Source organism: Rhodnius prolixus, unplaced genomic scaffold, assembly GCF_049639745.1.
Source record: "Rhodnius prolixus isolate KJV_2025 unplaced genomic scaffold, Rpr scaffold_4, whole genome shotgun sequence".
Classification (NCBI taxonomy): Eukaryota; Metazoa; Arthropoda; class Insecta; order Hemiptera; family Reduviidae; genus Rhodnius; species Rhodnius prolixus.
Genome location: NW_027411614.1, coordinates 41,720,852 through 41,737,058, shown reverse-complemented (window position 1 = coordinate 41,737,058; position 16,207 = coordinate 41,720,852). Strand labels below are relative to the sequence as shown.

Sequence of the window (16,207 nt, the reverse complement as noted above, 5' to 3'; positions counted from 1 at the left end):
CCCTTTTCTCTTTTTTCGCCATTAAATTTAAATTTATGTATACACAGACAACAAACCTACATAACTGTCTAATATATTAGTATTTTTCTTAATTTGCATTTTTAAAAAAGACATAAATAATTAACATTTTTCTCACATTATTATTTATTTATGACATTTTCATATAAATTTATTATTATTGCAAACTGATCCTATCATATTGATTGGTTAATATGCAAAAGAAATAAGAAATAGCCGAGCCAATAAGGTAGGAGATAGAAATGTGCCAATCACAGAGAGCTGGAGGAGGTTGTCCGGATAGTATATTTCATATTTTATAAGAGGACAAGGTTAACATCTGGCTAACTGTTTGAACTTACATGTTCACATGTAAGAACTTTGCTTAATATTGAACGATGGAGGCTACCTTTCAAATAGCCAATTATTTTTACATAATTAATCATATATATTGATTTCACATATTCATTAAAAAATATACGTCTCGTATACTTATACTATCCGTACGCCTGGAGATTGAAATGTATAATACACTTTATTAGACATTCTTAAGAAAAACTGGTGGAAAATTCAGTGATATAAACTGCAGTTTTCAAAAATAAAATTTTCTTGAAACTATTCTGAACGGAAAACCCCTGGAATCCGCCACAAATGTCTGTAAATTGGCACTTCCCTTCAACCAATTTTAATCAAATTTAGAATTTTACTTGCAAATTTAAATTCTAATCAATATTAAACAGGTAACAGGTCATTATTCTTAATTTTGTTACTTCAGAGGGAAGCATTTTGTTTGGTAAATGAGGCAAAGAAAAGTTACTGATTTACCTTAAGGGTGGCAATTTATGATTCAAGGATTTATGAATGAATCGAAACGTTGTCATGGCGACCGAATTTCTCCCTCCCATTTCCTCACGAATATTTCTCCTTGAACGTGTTTCCGCTGTCAAACAAACTGAGCTCTCAATTTCCCTAGAACTCATCAAAAATATAATTTTCCAAAATAAAAATTATTGATATGTGTATAGAGGCAAATATCATGTAAAGAAAATTGGTACAACTGTTTTCAAGAAAATTTCCAAACTACCAGATTTTTCTCATTCATGAAGATCTAGCAAAATTTAAAGCACTAATTTTTGATGGTGGAACAATAAACTGTCGTGGAAAAGCACTTTAGTGGGAAGCTTCGTTCCTAATTCTCTTGGCTTTTCGATTGGTGTACTTCTTTTAGAAAAACCAATCTGAGATTGGAAGTAAATATTTGAATTTATTCTCGACCAAATGGAATTTTAAAAAATAACTATTTGGAGAGAAGCAGTGGCTATTGCTAAGTCCTTCCTGTATTAAATAGCACTATAAGGTTACAGTTCATCAAACCTAATCAATTTTGGCGACATTGCTTTCGATTTTTTAGCAACTCTCAGGAAAATAGAATTTGAAGAAAAACATTTTTTAATTAAATTTTCTTCAGTAGAGACGACGTTGAAAGTGAGGAAGTGATACTGTTATTGATGGCAGAAGGCACACTTACAGCTAAAGGGTGGGAGTTACATTTCAAGACAATAATTACGGAAGTTTTTAATATCTATTCTAATATGCACGTGTGTACATATAATGTTATTATTCAAAAAAAAAAATTAATGATAGTACAGTAAGAGCAGTGGAAGAAGATAACTGTATATTCGGTGGCTGTGGACTCATTAGTAATTAGCACAAGGAAGTGGATGTTCTCTTTGTTGGTGTGGTAGACGTGTAGAGATCGCCCTCCAGCGGCAAAGAAGGGCCGGAGGGGACGGTACCCTTCTCTTCCTTCTGCCGCATGTTTATTGGTACTTATAAATGTGCGGGACAACTGTGGTGAAGCGGGGAGGGTAGCTATTGTTTTAAAGCAGGTTAGAAATTGTGGGAAATTTCCCAAGAGAAAAATCTCCACATGTAACTTGGATAGACAAAGAGGAGAGTGATCGAGAGAGAAAGATAGAATGATAGTCTCTCGGGTGAATGGAGGAAGGCGCCCCCGCCAATCTCGGCCCGTATACACTTGATCGGCGCTCAGTGCAAATTTAGTCCTCTAGCCAGCCACTGCCACCTGTATTGCTCCTCGTAATTACTCAATTAGTTTTTCTTGATTCCAACTTTTGGTAGGAAAACTGCTCCAACATATCATCAGACCGAGGTAAGCTAATTTTATGTTTCAAACCAACTCTCTTCCTTAAGGATAATTATTCCTTTGGAAGTTTAGCCCGATTCTCCAAACGCTAAGTAACCTGCCCTAAGTAACTTCCAAACCATGGTATTAGTTCCGCTTCAAATATTCGTACCTAAGTTTTAATTTAAATAAACAACATTTGGAAAATCATAGTTTTACTCTCTAATTGCATGATTACACACACCCATACAAAAAAATAAAAACTACAGACACAAAAAATTTCACCTTGTAAAAAACAAAATGGCCGACCGGAAGTAATTTATTTTTTTCCATTTACTTACGATAGATTGCTAATATTTTCTACTTTTATTTTTTCATTTGCTGAATATTAATCTTTTGAAGGTGAATTTCAATAGAATTTACTATCTTCCACCGAAATTTTGGTATTGATTTTACGATTAACTGAGGTAATTCGAGGAATGATCTTTTGGGCTTATTTGGCACTTCAAATAAGTCGTTTTGAGGTAACTATAGTTTCCTTATTTAAGCGTTTTGGTGCATGTATAAGTAGCGATAACCTGCACAAAGGAAGTATAAGAAATCTCACAATTTTTAGCGATTTGGTTCTATTTTGAGGAAGTGAAGTGTGCAATTTTATAAATAAATGGTTTAACGGAAATATGTCACCAGCAACATGGTGTGTGTGGTTGAAGTTTTGTTAAAACGAAAACGCGGGTAGAATGCCAGTTTAATACGTATATTGGCCTCTTGACATTTTCGTCACTTCCGTCAACTAAGGTTTTGGTCGAAATTTGTCAACTGAAAGTGGCGATTCGGTCAAAAAGAAAAAAAGGTTCTAATGATTTTGGGGGGAACTTCAGCCAGACACCAAGACATCTCTCTAAATTGAAATATGAGTCAGAAAATATGATTTTTTGAAGGATTCTGGAGGGGCGGTTGCTGAAAGTTCTAAAGAGCTTCAATTGCAGTACAATTGATTTAATATTAAAGAGTTAAGAACATTCCAAGCCTGAAGATATTGTTTAAACAGGAGAAAAAGTTTACTGAGTAGATTTCCGGTATTTACTAGAAAATAGTACGACTTATAGACTTTAAATGTAACATAATTAGTGAAAAAATGATTTCCAAAGAGATCTCGATTAGTTTGAAAGGGGGAGGTGCTGCTGGTACAAGTCCTATGGAGAGAGGAAATCTGCGCTCTCAGATAATGTGTATTCTATCTTCAAACTGGGCCACCGTTCACATTTTTAGCAGAGAGAAACTTTGTAGTTTTAGAATTGTAAGAGTTGTAGTAAGAGAAATTTGTGTAATTGTTCACAATTACTTTCTCTTACTAGTACAAGAAGAGTGGAGAGAGGAGAGTATGTTGGTGTAGTGGTTATAAAGCGAGGATTTGTAATGTGGGAGATCTTCAATTCGAAACCAGTGTGAAGCTATTTTTTATTTGCTGCTAAATAAATAAATGAACTTGTTGCAATATGTGCTTCCGCCTCGTCGCCAACACGTAAGTTTTCACATCCGCTCTGGTAGTTTTTTAAATGTTGGCGAATGTGTGCGATTACTCTAACTCCAGAACAGAAAATCCTCGCAAGCTCTGACTTTATATTACATTTGAGTTTCGCCATTACTTCGATTGTATAAAACATCTATTGTACTCAGAGATGACTGATAGGGGGGAGACTGCTGTGGAACGGAAATCTCCTACGCGCGACTCAGAATATCTGATGTTATAGCAGCCCTAAGTCTAGATGAGACTGACGCCCAGGTAGGCATGCTTGGAAGATGATGCACCCTGTCTAGACAAATATCCCGTTGGAAGTAGAGTACCATCTGGAAACTTGGCCGGTACTAAACGGAGAAAATCTATTTACCGGAAGTGGCAGCTTAAGATCCGGAAGTATCTCATCATTAAGTGGCAACCCTGTAAAGTGTCACTTTAATGTGGAGTGTGGTTTTATAAACCGTATAATGTTTATTGAAATTAATATGTTACCAAAATTTTGGTCTAGAAAATTTTAACCTTGTAATTTGTGGAAGATCGCGTGAATTTTTTTTATATTATCTTACAAAATAATGACCATCAATATCAGACTTTAACTAAATAAGTCGAAGAATTAATTTGAAAACAATAACTTTTTAATTAAATGACGCAATAAATATACATAAATTCACATAAAATAATGAGGACAACGGAGTGGGGGAAGGCAACAGAAACGTTCCTCGAATTTCCTACTTTGAAAACTAATCTAATTTGATAAGTGAAGGCAAATCTGGATAGAATTGGATTGGCCACTAGAAGGATTTTTGCTGAAGAATCCAAGATTTGACGTTTGTATTCCAGTTCATGGTAGTTGATCCAAATCATCCCATTTTTCCCTCCAAAAAATCCATCCACTTTCTCAAAATGATTTTGTTGTTTTTATCTACAGGGCAATGAGTTTTGTTTATTTGGATGGTTATTTTAGACAGCTGTTTTGGACACTGTTTTAGACATTTCACTCTTATAACGATTACTGGCGAGGATCGTACCAAAGAATTAAATTAAATATTTTAATAGCAATTTCTGCTAACTCTTAAATCGCTTGCTTCTCTAAATTCAAGCTGCAATGCAGCATTTATTTAATCTGAAGTAGAGATGAACCTGCCTCGAGAATTGCAAATCAGTTGTTAGACACTGCTTAAACATTTATTACATAAAGGGGGCTAACTCCTCTCCCAGTCGATGTACAGCGTCGAGACTCCCAAAAAACACATCTACATAAAATTCCGAATCGAATGACACCTCATTCATGAAAATCGGTTCGCACTTTTAGGCGCTACGTTGTTTACAAAAAAGGTAACAAGAAGAACAACATTTTCTGAAAATGCTGTTTTTGCCCATTTTCAGCAACTTTTTCTTCGAAATCTATTAGGTCTGAGTTGATGCAAAAAAATTACAGTTATAAAGGAGAATTTGTCCTATACTTTAAAGAAAATTTGGGAATTTAATCTTTTATAGAAAAAGAGAAAAAAATTGTCAAAGTTGGGTGTTTTTCAACGTTACGCTTTTTCGTGCACTTTTTGATGATCAGGTTGCAGCTTTATAGGGGAATTTTAAGGCATAGTTGGATAGAATTTGCGAAAACATTTCTTTAAACAGCTGTTCTTAGCTAATGATCACAGTTGCCAACTTAGGGATACTGAAAGTATTATTGTATATTTAGTTAAGATAGATTATTCTTTCATTTAACCGTTTGCCTGTTTAGTCACTGACTGACCCTTGCACACACGTCCACCCCACACACTAGCACCCACAACACGTTCATAGTATGCGTGTGAGCGAGAAGGAATTATCACACTCCGTCTTCCTGCGGATAATGAGAAGTATTGTGATCTTGTCTAAGTATCGATTTTGAGTGTAGATCGGAAATATAAGTTTAATTGAGGGAAACAAGTGGTTTATATTTATTATTGTATTGTACCTAGTTTGAAAGGAACTAGATTTACATTTACAATTAGTAAACAAGGGAAAGTGAAAACTTTCAAAAGTGGGAGGAAATTGTAAGAGAAAATCATGGGGCGGGGGATGAACCAGATTTTCACTTTGGGTCTCCCCATCAAAAGAGATTTTCCCTATTAACTTTTTCAGCGGTAATAACCGCTTTTTAAGCCCTGAATGAGAGAAAAATGGTGTGCAGGGGAGGTGCAAATGGTTTTTCACTTTAGGTTTTTCTTCAACGGTTCAAAATATTTTCTTTAAATTTAGTGGATAATTTTGGAGTGTCACCATTGGATGAATTCTGCCATATTTCTGTTTTCAGACTATTTACTTATTGTTTTTTTGGGATTGAGACTTTTATCTAACATGCCATTTCTGTTTAATGTACGATCATATCATCTCATAATATTAATAAGATTTAAAAATGTAAGAGAAATTCCAAAATTTTATAAAAAAATCTGAATTATTGTAATATTTTGTTAAAAAAAAAAATTGATCAGTTAAATAAAATCTAAAATAATAACTTTTTTTAAAAAAAGTAATAAAACGAAGTCTGTAAAAAAAGTAGGTACTACGAAACAGGTAATAAAATTTAATAATGTCTGTAATAACATTAATAACAATTTTATTACACTTGTTATAAATGTAATAAAATCAAGTAATTACTTTTGGTTTAAAATATTGCTTCTTTTTTTTTTAACGATTTAACACTACTGGATTGGAACTATTAACTATTCTGAATAACCATAGTTTCATATAAAAATTTAAATATTACGTGTTCTAAAGGAAGGATATTATAAGAAAAGGCAAATCGGTACATTTAATTTGGATTAAGGGTCACTCAGGTCCGAGAGGAAATGAAATCGTGGATGGTAAAGCCAAGGATGCAATCTCCTTACAACATAAATCGCCATACACAATGTTAGTCTCTGATATTAAAAATTATGCAAAAGCGGAGTGCTACACCGGAATGGCAGCGGTTATATCGAATTGTCAAAGGCGATCAAAGGCCAATTTTACACAGCCATACAATCTAGCCTCCCCAAAAGACCATGGTTTTACAAATACAAAAACTGGAATAGGAAGTTTGTTAGCACACTCATTAGAATGAGGTTTAACCACAATTATTCGCCGCACCATCTAGCCAGGGATTGGGGTGGAAACATCTCACCAGTGTTCCTGTACTTCTGGAATAATAGCAGACGCCAACCATCTAATCCTGGAATGTGCTAATAATACTAAAGGAAGAGAACGATTGTGGAGGGCTGTGATAGCAACTGGATGTCCCTTTACCTGCCAATTTAAATACTATTCTGGCAGCTGATGATGGCAGCATTTACACCGAGCTCTTTGAGTTCATAACAAACAACAAGATAATTCTATGAACATTCAAGATACTAAAGAAGAATGTAATAGGCTGATTTGCTAGCTCAAGAGGCCAATAACAAAGGGGAGAAAATAAATAGTACTCATAATTAAAATATTATGAGTTCTAAAGGAATTGTATTCTATATTCAATAGTAGAGCTAGATAAGTATTTCGTAATGAGATAGTTTGCTTAGAGGGCGGTAATTAGGAACTTAAAGAACTTAAAAAGGAATTATTGTATGAACACCTTACACAAGTTCTTTCTATTACGATAACTTCCTAAACTTCAAATTTAATTCATGCTTAAAACAGTAATGGTTCTACTCAGCTAGAACTGATCGCTTCTGCTTCAAAAGCTTATTACAAAAATCGATTTTAAAGTGGGGTTTCAGAATGGCATCCTCCAGCCAACAAACCAACTTGATCCAGCTACTTCTTTTTTGTTTTTTTGTATTACAAAAAAAAACAAAAAACCGAGAAGGGAGAGGGGATTCATAAGGCAGTGATATTGTCAGAGGGTGGGAGGGAAGGAGGCAGTTGACAAAATGAATGAAAAAAAAAGATGTTGCACAGCGAGATCTGTAAGAATGTGTCTGTGGCTTGTATAGAGGAGACTATTTACCATAAGGTGTGTCCCGATGTTCTTACAGTGGGCTATACTGAAGACTGAGTCATGGCGTCCCTCAAGTCGTAGGCATAATTAGGAAATGATAATTTTAGTGTAGGCAAGCCAACACCGAAGAGCAACGGGTTTCATAACTAGAGGTGTTTCGTCTCTTCACCTCCCCTCTCTGTCTCACCCTCGTAACGCACACATACAACACCAGTGTGTAAAGATATAGGAATAAACTGTGGTGTGTGATCAACTGTCTACCAAATATTCTTAGCAATTCTAAGTCTATAGCGGGGGCTCTCAAATTCCATTTAGTCAAAAACCTCTACAATTTTGACGCTCTTCGTGACAGATTAATAGAAATGAACTCCCAATTACGTGACAAGAAGCAAGGTAAGGCTGGTGAACATGCGAAGATCTTTATCAAGCCTGAGCCAAAGAAAACGCAGTGACAAAGAAGGAAAGGGTTATTGAATAGTGATTGAGAAATTGTTAAAAAAACAGGAATGTAAATAATAATAATAAGGGAAGAGATTAGCTGAGTAATTATCGGATATCGGATACCAAAACGCGGATATCAGAGGTTCGAATCCAGTAGCAGACCCTTCGATTTTTCTCTTCCTAAGAACTACTTACAGCTTACAGTCCCAGTGATGGACAGCGCTGTCTGTAACTTTTCGGAGCCGGCAGCGCACTGAAAAAAGATCCGAGCATCAATAACTTCATAGCTGAAGCGCCTTAAATACTAAAAATGGGTAATATTCCCACCGTCTATGTCCATATATCCGCCCCCTTAAGCCGAAACAACCCCAAACAGACTGCCGTAACCTCTTCTATTTCACCACCAGCTATATATCCTCACTAGAATATAACTTTCTGCAATGACCTGGAGCAGTTCCAGGACATTACAGGCACCAATTTCGAGTTATAAACGCAAGACCTTAGTTACTCCAGCACAGTCTGACTATCGTAGCTGATAACGAATCCCTTTTGACAAATAATATATATTTGAAAACATGTGATAGAAGATTAGAACTGATTTAGTCAAATTATTTACATAAAAGTGTAGCGGCCACAAAACAATTCAATTATTTTAGTTCACCGCCTACTAGATACCATTACACATTTGAGAATAAAACTAATAAACTACTTCTGCTACAGAAATAAAATATGTTCCATTATTGAAGTGTGAAATTTGCGCACTTGAATTAAATATTAGGAGCTTTTCTAAAATACTTCGATTATTTTAGTTTTTAGGTTCCCAACAAATGTGAGCAATTTAATAAAAATTTGATCAAATCCCTTCAATAAACAAAAGTTAGAGTGATCTCCGCACTTGATGCTTGCTGCAGAGACTTTAAAATTAGTCACCAATTCAGTGATCTTTAGTCACAAGTCTCCGCATAAATTTGCCTTAAAGTATTGAAGTGTACACCCTTGGTTTTTAGAAAATTTACTACTTATTTTATTAATTGAGAAAATTAGCGATGTAAGTAGAAATTGCTGCATTTAGAAATATTGTGTGATAAAGAGGGATTAAATCTTTAGCTGTATTTCTTCATTGTAGGGATTGCTATTTAAATAACTAGAGAGAAGGAACGGGAGGGATAATTGAAATTGATAATCAAAGAGAGAGAAAAACAAACAGACAGACAGACAGAATATAATCCGTTATGAATTTCTGATGTAATCGTGAAGAAGTGTGAATAAGATTGTGTCTATGGAGGAGTAACGAATGTGTCTGCCAACGGATCGCAGCCTACAGCATTTCTCCTAGTTAGAATTGTTTCTCTTGGGAAATATGCATAAGTAGTGTAGGCGAGCTTGCTCGGTTCTCTTTATATCTCACTCAATGACTCGTTAACTCTCATAAGTATGTAGCTATGTTTGTGTAAATGAAAGATAAAGAGAAATCTGGGTGAAGGGCATACGATCCAATTTATTTTGATTGAAATATGACGTATCATTTTTGCACAAAAAAATTCTGTTTAATCACCTAACTTAAGTACAGGTAAAGTTAGTTGTAACAGAAGGTCGTCTATTCCACAAATAATAAAGGTACTTTAAATTTGGGCAATTTCAAATATTATTTCCATCAATTTTGAATGGAGTTTTTTCTCTTTTGCTTCCTTGAAAACAGCTCTAAACCATTTTCTTCAAAAGTTAATGTACTAAGTATTCGTCTACAACTTCTGGAAGAGGGAATGGGCAGGTTTCTCTTTGGAGCACTATTTCAATGTAATGTACGAGCACTGTTTCAATGTAATGTAGGATTAAATTTGTTGCTAATATACAGAGTTGAAAGATGAAACCATAAGCGGAAATATCAACTTTACCGTATGGATTTTTCATCATGTCGTAAGGTTGTAAAAGTAAGATTTTACTAAATCGAGGATAATTTTAGTAAGAATGCATGTTTTTAAATTTTGGAGTTCGAATAAAATGTCTGAGTTAGCTCCTTGAGAATCGTCATAAAACGAAATCGATATAATTTGTCCACTGTATTAGGATAACAACTTTATTCTTTGCAAATTGTTTTAGCTCCTGTTTATCACGAATAGATTAGCCAGCATTGCTTAGCTAGTGTGCGCTATAGTCTAACTTTATAGTGGTAGGTATTTACGTTAGTCAAAGAGCATTACATTACAGTAGCACCCCTAATCCTCTCATTTTATGAGAAATGATGTAAACAAGCGTGGTAGAACTAAATGAGGTCTCTAAGTTCACATAAGTTAAGTTTACAGGAAATATAAGGCGCCATTTTCGGAGAAATTCGTGAAAAGTTCTTCCAGTTATGAGTCGCTAACTTCAAGACTAGTTCCAAGGGGGGTACCCAAAGGATATGTAAAAATCTGAGGTTCCTTCAATCTTTTAGTTTTTGAGCTAACCTTTTTTCCATTCAGAGGAGCCTCAGAAAGAGGATTTCCGTAGGAAAAACGTGAACAAAAAATGTATGGCGACTATCGCAGAACATGAAAGTAATTAGAAGGATTTCATTCTGAGGTTTGACGTCAACTACGTCACCAAAAGAAATCACAACTAGATCGTAGTGTATTGGACTTTACAAAGCAATACCTGCACACATCTATCTACCCAGCACGATATTTAGGAACATTTCTTTTGGCGTCTAATGGATAGGAATCTGATAGGCCATTTTAAAGACACCTCAGCAACAGATTGTGCCGACCTCTTGTTGATTTAGTAGAAGAAATTTTGTGGATTGCAATACGAGCAAAGATATTTTTCCGCAACAGTTTGCACAGTGTCCAGTGTTGGCTAGAATAAAAACTTGCGCGACCTTTGCATAAACTGTTAGGCCTAATTGATAAACTACTGATAAGCTTTGACATTTGGCCAATTCTAGTCAGAAAATTTTTGTTTTGGAGACATCTTGGAGCAATATCCTTGAAGAGTAAAAACTAATAAGACGGGTTTTTTAGGTCACATGCTGCTTCTACGTAACTTCAACCATAAAGTTCCAAGGATCGTAGATATTTCTCAAAATAGTAGCTGGACTTCTCGCCACTGTTTAAGCCTTTAGAGTTGTCCATTGATAACATGAGAAAATTTAGCTTAACAAGCATCCTAGTCTGGAATACTAGCTCAAAAAACTAATTCGTGTCCCTTGAAACAGAAAGTTGGGGCTTAGAGTAACAGAGATCTTTCTTACAGTGTAGAAACTTGCTGATAAAAACACCTAGATAGTTCCTCGATTTCACGAGCAAGAACTCCAACGTTGCAGAATGAATTGACTATGATATTAGTACATATTAGGCTATAAGTTACAGTTAAAAAATGTAATAGGCTATGGTGAATGCCTTATAGAGGCGCACACTGTTGTAATGATGCTGGTGATGATGAACTTGTAGAGGATATCATGCTGCGCTTTATGAAAGAAACTTCTTCGTCTTCTGCCTTCACAAAAGAGAGATCTCTCTGATGCCCCATTTGGCTTCTCTTGCCTCTAGTCACATCGAGAGAGAGCCGACAACCGCCAACAACACTACAAGACTACCATCACCACTCGGGCGGCCAACAAAAGGAACTCTTCCTCTATCTTACTACACAGGCGCGGATAATGTGTTAGTCTTTATGTTTTTACTAATTAAAGCGAATACAATAGAGCGCTCTGCAGCAGACGGCTCCGGAGCAGACCATTCTTAGCTGACACCACCAGGTCGAGCAGACTGCATTATCTTGACGCTGTCAGCGATCTTCTTACCCTCCTCTCTCCTGACAGAACATTTTATTAAAATATCCTACAATATAATCAACTAGACCTCATCATTACACTACCGGATGTTATATCAAAATGTTTTCATTTTTGTATTACATGTAATTAAAAAAGCATTAAAGTTTTTTATTTGTCATTAAAAGAATTAATTAAAAATATTATTGCCTACAATTGTAATTAAATGTTCCATGGAAAGTGATGGTTTGATGAAAGAATGAGACAAATTGGTAAACTAAGGAGTTATTTTTCGATTTCTAAAGACTAAACAGCTGATTAAGATCGCCCTCTCTTACTTTAAGCTCTGTTAATCCTAACCTAACTGAGTAAACCTCACTGCTCCGAGCAACTATCCAAGAGAAGAACACCAAAAGTGTAGTTTGTTTCACTTTTAGCATGAGGTATTTCTAATGCCCTCGCCAATCATGATATTATGATAGTTATCAAGGTTGATTCAACTAATTCCTGCATTAATTTACTAAACATTGTGCTCCGCAATGGCCAGCATAAAAAACACATTAGTAACAAGTTACAGACGACAGTATGACTTTAAAAAAAAAGTAATGAATGATCTAGGAGCCTCTGATCTAAGCCAAATTAAGAGTTGTATACAAAAAGTGTGTTGTGTAGATATTAATTTGACAGTTTTGAATACAGCTGAATGAAGCGAGACATCGTTAGGGGTTTCTAAGAGAGTGCGTGGGCAGCAGAAGAGATTCGACTCGCCAGTGCTAACGCTGTTGACACTCCCAAAACTACTATCCGTACTGAGTGCGTACAATATTTACCATGGTATTGATTATGTAAATTCTCTATACTATCATTTATTTATATGATTAAAAAAAAAGTCTTATTAATTTTTATTTTGAACTTAATAATTACACAATATCTACGCAACTATGAAAATAGCTACAATGCATGATGCTAAGATTCTGGTTCAGAAGTAAATCCCCAGCATTTCTTGGTAATTGTATGGAATTTGAAAATAAGAAGGAATCGATGAACACATAGCTTCCGGCAGTTTTTCTGAGAAAACGAGAAGACAACTTCAGAGGTGACACAAAAAGTAATAAAGCCCAAACCTTATGATGGAAGGGACTTTGGGGAACTGCAACTTAAAGTAAGTTTTAATTTTGAGTTTCACCGGAGAAGGAAGTCGCAAGGCAGATGTGATCTCTAAGATATATCTTGTAAAGTTTGCGATAGAAGGAACATTTACCTTTTAAATCTAAATGACTGGTCAAAAAACGACTCGATTGGAAAAAAAAAACCTGGATCTTACTTAAGAAAAGGCGAGAATCTCCTAGTAGAGCTACAAGAAGTCTTTTTTAGCCTACTCAAGAAGCCTCTTTTTGGATGCTCTAATACTTTTTGGACTGATGTTCCCATAAGTGATGTTTACTCATAGTTTTCCTCTGATTGTAACGAATAGACTGTTGCATTACATCATGCTAATAATTAATTTATACAATTATTCATTAAAAAAGAATATACGTATGTATTTAACTATTTTATTCATCGTATGAATGCAGTTAATTGATTATTCAATTAATACTATATTTCTTCAATAATTTGAATAAGAATTATTAATTTTTTAATTTAATAAATTATTCAACGTTCCTCTATCTGATCGTTAATTACGAGCGCATTTATATTACAAGTACGAATTTCATGGGAGAGAGAAACTATAAGGTTGAAGGGAAATTGGGACGTGCTAAGCTTGTTTATGACGTCAGTATGCTGATAATGTATCTCAAGAAGGCTTCGAACACCAGGCATCTGTTGCTTTTCATTGAAATTTTTATTTCCGCTTATAATTTGGGAAAGCACTGGATAAATTTAACGAAAAGTATAATTTCAATAAAGTAAGCAGCATTCAAATGGGTTTAAATTTTAGGGAGGAGATTTCATCGAAGGGAGGATAAGGTAGGACTAAGACCTTGCAATAGATATACGAGAGGTTTGACAAAACTAGGGTGTTTGTAGAAAGGCCAAGCATGGGGCTTTAGAGATCTACTACTTCCTCATTGTCTAAGGCGTTGTAGACAACGAATCTTTAGCGAATCGATAGGCGATATAAAGGTTAAATTAAGAGTTTAGAGCAGGACATTCTCAAGGAGCTAATGTAAGAGAGTATATTTGATACAGGAGTAAACTAGCCACCCTAAGTTTAGCTTTATCAGGTTAGAACAAGGGTTTATTCCGAGAATGTTCTGTTCTTGAAGGTGTGGCCAAAGTCTTCCAGGATGAGATCATTACTTATAGCTGCAGCCTTTGGAGAAGTAGTATGGAGATTAAAAGGGAATGCATTTTAGGTTTGAATAATTGGAAATCTAACACAGGGTGCCAGTTCACTATCCCTCAGACCGTTGGAGGGCCGGACTATAAAACAAACTATTTTAAAGTAAAAAAAAACAAAAAAAACGGGAACAAATAGAATATTTCAAATAAAGAACAAGTAAATTTAAGTCAACAAACTGCCCAGTATTTTTGTGGGAATTATGGACCTGCTTTGTTTAATGAGATGGTCAATGTCCGGTTTAGTTATAGTGCTTTGCCTTTCTTCCTACTTCTGCCGTTATTTTACACTGCATCCCGCATCCCGCGTCATCGGAAGTAGTACTGTACATGAGCGACGCAGCGCTTTGCGGCACCGCCACATATAGTGCTCCTCTCACTGACCACCAATGAAAGAGATGCCCCTTCCGGAAGTGCGGCGGGGGCCGGATAAATGTCCTCAGGGGGCCGCATGTGGCCCGCGGGCCTTGGTTTGGGGATCCCTGGTTTAGTGTATTCAATTGAGACATACTCTTAAGAGAATGCTGGGGTGATTTGGAGCTCAGCGATATCTTAGTGTACGCAGTTTCGAAGGTTGCTTCTGAGAGAGGACTTAAAGAGTTGTCCTAGAAGATATAAGGCAAATCAGGTACCTCCACATCCTTTAGACACCCCCAAATCTTATTAATAATAACCTCAAAGGTTCTGAAGCTGGCTTAGATTCTTCATTTTAAAAGATGCACAATCTAACTCAAGTTTCTAGGTAGGATCTTTTTGGATTATCATTGATCTATTTCTTTTGAAAACTGGTTTGGTGTAGTGGTAGCTTGGGAGCCCCCCACGCACAATGTCCGGGAAGTTTTTTAAAAAAATTTTATTTTTATTTTTTAAATCAAAGCTAAGATTTATTTTTTTCTTGCAGGAAAGACAGAATTACTTCTGATACGAATAACCTCTATTGTATTTAGAATAACTTCTAATTTCCTAAAAATAAATAGTGACACAAAATGTCAAGAAAAACACATGTGGTAAAGAAAGTTATGCATTTTAAAAATTTATTATTATTATTATTATTATTTCATACTTATGAATAATGAATAATTGTAATGAATAATTCATGAATTATCCTCCAAGAATAATTAATAAATTTTATTCTGATAATTATTGATTTTTTTTTTCTTTTAAATAATCGATGAAAAAATAAGATAGATAATTTTACGGAACATCATTTGGTATCTAGCAGTAGAAACACGAATTACGAAGAGCCAAAAGTATAAATTTCGATTAATGGGAGATCTTTTGTGGATGGGACTTGCTGAGGATCACGGCTAAGGAAATGTAGATCACAGCGCACCTCAAGTACTCAACCATTTGGACCAAAAATTGTCAAAGTTTAGACATACCTTTTCAGAAGGCAGAATTTGCAAATCTACACATTCTATGAGAATAATCCTGGTTAGAGCCACCACATACCTGAAAAATAAAATTATTTCAGACACTCTTAATGGTATAGATTCAAAAATAATGGGTTTGAAAAAGGTGAAGATCTAGAGGGGTCGCAACCGCCTCTTCGTACCGCTCTTAAATCTCGCAGTTAGCTCAGACGGTGATGGCCAGTGTGGGACTTTAGGCGAGGAAATAAATAAATACAAAAAATTGGCCAAAATATGTCCTGCAAAATTGTTAATTTATTGTATTTAAGAGCGTCAATAGCTAAGGTTCTTGCGGACTGAATTCACTGCCGGCCCCCTTATACTGTTCTCTCGTCACAGACAATACTGTTCATCACCTGAACAGTGTGCTGAAAAGATGCTTCTAGGAAGAGGAAAAGTCTGAGAATAGGTTGATGTTAAATCATTATTTTTAAATTAGATTAGATGCTACTTTTTTGGTACAGTTTTCTATTTTTTTTACCGATCCGAGATCTTAGTATAGATAAATTTGCAGGTTCAATCACTTATATCGATTGACCAAGACACTAGTGACACAGATTTCTCTCCTGACGGTGCCTCATTTACACATTCCTAGAATAAATACTTGGTCGCCAGTTCTGTCCGACTTGGCTAATTATATTTT

General features: G+C 35.3%; 1 protein-coding gene and 1 long non-coding RNA gene across 2 annotated transcripts in view; one reads left to right on the top strand and one right to left on the bottom strand.

Annotated features, from left to right (window-relative positions):
• LOC141455333 (uncharacterized) overlaps positions 1-16,207 on the bottom strand; it is a 145,723-nt gene that overhangs the window by 102,960 nt on the left and 26,556 nt on the right. The gene's annotated exons all lie outside the window — the stretch shown is intronic.
• Sox15 (Sox box 15 transcription factor) overlaps positions 1-16,207 on the top strand; it is a 109,964-nt gene that overhangs the window by 79,272 nt on the left and 14,485 nt on the right. The gene's annotated exons all lie outside the window — the stretch shown is intronic.